A 4,754-nucleotide genomic window follows, 5' to 3' on the forward strand; every position below is an offset into this window, starting at 1 on the left:
TCCTCTGCCCGTATCTTCCCCCTCGACATCTTTTCTAGCAATACTCGATAGTTTCAATGCATTTCACCTCCGCTGCTCTTCCTCCGTTTGGATGTCCCAACAAAGCCACCAGCGATGCAGATTATATTGACGGTATTCTAGGCCCTGGCCTTGTGTTAGTGCTCCTCCTAGTGATGGGAGACTGAAAATACACTCATGTGGCTGGCGTTTCAAAGACTTTATTTTATTTAATTTTTTTAATGAAGTGCGATTTTCCACTCTTAGCCATCACATCCAGTGGTGGGATTCAAATAATTTAATAACCGGTTCTCTGCCCTAATGACCAGCTGGGTAGGCGTGGCTCAGTGGTCATGTGACTGTGTGGGCGTGACCAAATCAACGTCACTCATATCGATGGGTGCTTCACCTTAGCTGTTACAATGTAATAAGGGTTAACCAGAGAGGCAGTTTCTGTAAGCAGGGCAATAAAGATTAGGCTAGAAACACTACCAGAAGGTTTCCTTCCTGCCTTCCTTACAGGATTAGCCCTGTAAAGTGGAAAAAACAAAATAAGATTTCTTCCAACAACCGGTTCTCTGAACTGCTTAGGAAGTTAACAACCGATTCTCCTGAATAGGTGCGAACCGGCTGAATCCCACCACTGATCACATCCATAACTTTTTCCCGGGACCATCTAGTCCTAGTCTTACTTACTTACTTAGAACTTCACCATCTTCTGTCTGACCTAAGCATAGTACATAAAATCATCTGCTACAATGTCCTACCAGCCAATGAATACTTCAGCTTCAACCAAAACAACACAAGAGAGCACACAATAAATACAAACTCATGGTAAACCGATCCAAACTAGACTGCAGAAAATACGACTTCAGTAACAGAGTGGTCAATGCCTGGAATGCACTACCTGACTCTGTAGGTTTCTTCCCCAAACCCCCAAAACTTTAACCTTAGACTGTCCACTGAGGATCTTACCCCATTCCTAAGAGGTCTGTAAGGGACGTGCATAAGTGCACAGGTGTGCCTACCATCCCTGTCCTAATGTTTTCTTTTATTCATATCCTTTACATGTATTTATAATTATGTTTACACCTTTATCTGTCATAAAATACATGCTTGACAAAATAAATAAAATAAATAGTCTGTCCTATCAGGTCTCGTAAGGGGTGCTCTGATTTATTTATTTATTTATTTGTCAATCATATATAAGATAACAGGTAAAAGTATAAACATAATTTAGATACATGAAAAGAGTAAGTAAAAAGGAATATTAGGACAGGGACGGTAGGCACGCAGGTGCACTTATGCACGCCTGTTAAAAAAAAAATTCCCCCTCCCAAATCATATTTTTATTTATTTATTTGTCAACCATATGAGTATAAAAAGTATAAAAGTATAAATATGATTGTCGCCCCAACTGAACCAGGAGCTTCATTTGAAAGATTTGGCCTGTCTAGGTGGCTCAGGGGCTAAGATGCCAAGCTTGTCGATTAGAAAGGTCGGCGGTTCGAATCCCTAATATGTCTCCTGCATGAGCATTGGGTTGGACTAGGTGACCTCGAAGGTCCCTTCCAATTCTGTTACTGTTGTCATTATTATTATTAAGAGCTAAACAGAAGGAAAGCATCCGTGGGGGGCCGCGGTGTGGCTCAGGCTGTAAGAAGCCTGTTATTAAAACACAGCTGCCTGCAATTACTGCAGGTTCTAGTCCCACCAGGTCCAAGATTGACTCAGCCTTCCATCCTTTATAAGGTAGGTAAAATGAGGACCCAGATTGTTGGGGGGGCAATAAGTTGACTTTGTAAATATACAAATAGAATGAGACTATTGCCTTACACACTGTAAGCCACCCTGAGTCTTCGGAGAAGGGCAGGATATAAATGTAAAAAAAACCAACAACGTGCCATCAGGCAACAAGGGCCTCTGGTGGCTCAACAGACTAATGCAGTCTGTTATTAACACAGCTGCTTGCAATTACTGCAAGTTCAAGTCCCACCAGGCCCAGCCTTCCATCCTTTATAAGGTAGGTAAAATGAGGACCCAGATTGTTGGGGGCAATAAAAGTTGACTTTGTATATAATATACAAATGGATGAAGACTATTGCTTAACACAATGTAAGCCGCCCTGAGACTTCGGAGAAGGGCGGGATATAAATTCAAATAAAACAACAACAAGAATGGACACCTCCCTTGAGGATCTGCAAAGACTCTTCCAGCCAGTTCTCTCTCTTGGGGGTGCAAGATAACTCCCTGAAACTAACTTTGCAACTGAGGGAAGCTTGAAGAGTGAAGCTTCACCCTACTTACCTTCCCAAGATTAGGTAGGTGCTGCATCACAAAACTTGATAAAAGGTCTTGTTTGTACGTGCAGCCTTAAAACGATTGCCAGCTTCATCCCATTAACAGAATGAAATACAGGGCAAAACCTTGAAGTTCCCACCCACATTGCTTCCAAACCCATCTAGACAGGAGATATTTTTTTTCCATCTGCATTCTTGCTAGGGCCAAATCTCTACTAGAGGGCGGAATTCCTCTGAGCAGCCTTCCAAATTTCCAGAGGAGTTAAGATTCCAGCATTGAATATTCTCAGGCAGCTTGCGGAAAAACATTTGGAGGGCGCTCGTTTGAAGAAAGCTGATTAAAAGAGTCCTGGTTTAAGCAGTCGCCTCAATTCCTGTCCCAGCCTGGAGCAGGCCTGGAGACCACCCACTTCCCCGTAGCTCTCACCTGCTGGCCTGGAACTCCTACCTCTTCCCATATAACTATCACAAGAGGTCCTTACTTAATGACCCACGGGGTCCAGGAGTTGTAGTGGCAACTGGAACTGTCAAGCTTGTCCTCAGTAAGGAATGTGGTTTAAAATATCTACATGAAACTGCCTAGGGGAGGTCATCCAACACTTCATTTAGTGACCATCTGAAGTTACAACGGCATTGAAAAAAGTGACTTGACCATTTCCCACACTCACAAGACCATGGTCATGTGTTCAAAATTGAGATGCTTGACAAGAGGGAGGCCTTGTACATGGGGCTCTCATGCTTTGCTCACCTGTTTGGATCCCTGCACTGGGACCACCCAGAAACTTCCAACTGGTCCGGAAGGCAGCAACAAACACAGTAATGGGAGTCCCTAGATTACACATGTAACACTTTGGTTGTGTGATCTCCGCTGGATTCGTTTCTCTACAAGTGCAACTGAAGATGCTGGTCATCAACTTTAAAGTTATTTATTATAGTAATAGCGCTTAGAATTATATACCATCCAGTGGTTTCAATTTTTTTTACTACCGGTACTGTGGAGGTGGCTTGATGGGGGTGGCATGGCTTGGTGGGTGTGGCAGAGGAAGGATACTGTAAAATCTCCATTCCCTCCCCAATCCAGGGGAAGGATACTGCAAAATCCCCATTTCCTCCTGATCAGCTGGGACTCGGGAGGCAGAGAATAAATGGGGGCAGGGCCAGTCAGAATTTTAACCACCAGTTCTCCGAAATACTCAAAATTTCCGCTACCGGTTCTCCAGAACTGGTCAGAACCTGCTGAAACCCACCTCCGATACCATCCCACAGTGCTTTATAGCAGGGGTCTCCAACCTTGGTCCCTTTAAGACTTGTGGACTTCAACTCCCAGAGTCCCTCAGCCAGCAAAGCTGGCTGAGGAACTCTGGAAGTTGAAGTCTACAAGTCTTAAAGGGACCAAGGTTGGAGACCCCTGCTTTATAGCACTTTCAGTTTATTGTCCCCAACAATTTGGCTCATTTCATCAATCTCGGAAGGACAGAAGCTGAGTAAACCTCAAGGCCCATCAGGATCGAATTCCAGGCTGTGGGCAGAATCAGTCAGCAATACTGCATTGTAACCACTGAGCAACCAGGGCACTTGTCATTATTGTCCTACCTTTAATATTTTTGCATCTATCTCTTCTATCAAATCAGATAGGGTGGGCACGCTGCTAGCCTCTTCCTTTAAATATTCCTATTGGATAGTGACTCATTTCCATTGCAGACACTGCATCAGAAGCTTCATTTGGAACCAGGTGTTTGTATTTATTAAATTTATATGTCTCTAATCCTAAAGGGAACTTCTCCATCTTAACCCCTGCAAGGTGAAAAAATAACCAGTTCTGAGCAAGAATCACACCAGGCACAAACATAATTAGTAAGGTAAGTAAATTTATAAATTGAACAAAAGCAAGAGTCCCCTTTTTGGGATTCTCAGATAATCAAATTGCCATCAACCTTGCTAAAAGTGCCCTGTATTTGCAGGGCAAGCACATTTTCTTAATAAGTAAAAATACATACATAGTTTATATTCCCCTTTATTATATATAGAAATAACTCAAGGCAGCAAATATAATTTCTAGAGAGCCATGTTTGCTTTTGCTCGCCCAGCAAAGGAGTTCCCCTCAACTCCCCTCAACCACACTGGGCCGGAGAAAGGAAGCTCAGATCAGATTAGAGGCCTGCAGGTTAAAACTTATGAAGAATGGTTGCAAAAACTAGGCATAGCTAGTCTAGTGAGGAGAGAAGGACCAGCGGTGACATGATAGAAGTCTTCCAATATGTGAGGGGCTGTCACAGACAGGAGGGGAGCAACCTATTTTCCAATGGAAGAGCTTGCCTTCAGTAGTTGTGGTTGCTACAGCACTGAATGCTTTCAAGAAGAGACTCACCAAAGCAAGATGAAATTATCAAGAAAATAATGGAATGTGCAGAAATGAGTAAACTGACATTTGAAATGAGAGAACAGGAAGACAAACAA

Source organism: Ahaetulla prasina, chromosome 2 (genome assembly GCF_028640845.1).
Source record: "Ahaetulla prasina isolate Xishuangbanna chromosome 2, ASM2864084v1, whole genome shotgun sequence".
Lineage (NCBI taxonomy): Eukaryota > Metazoa > Chordata > Lepidosauria > Squamata > Colubridae > Ahaetulla > Ahaetulla prasina.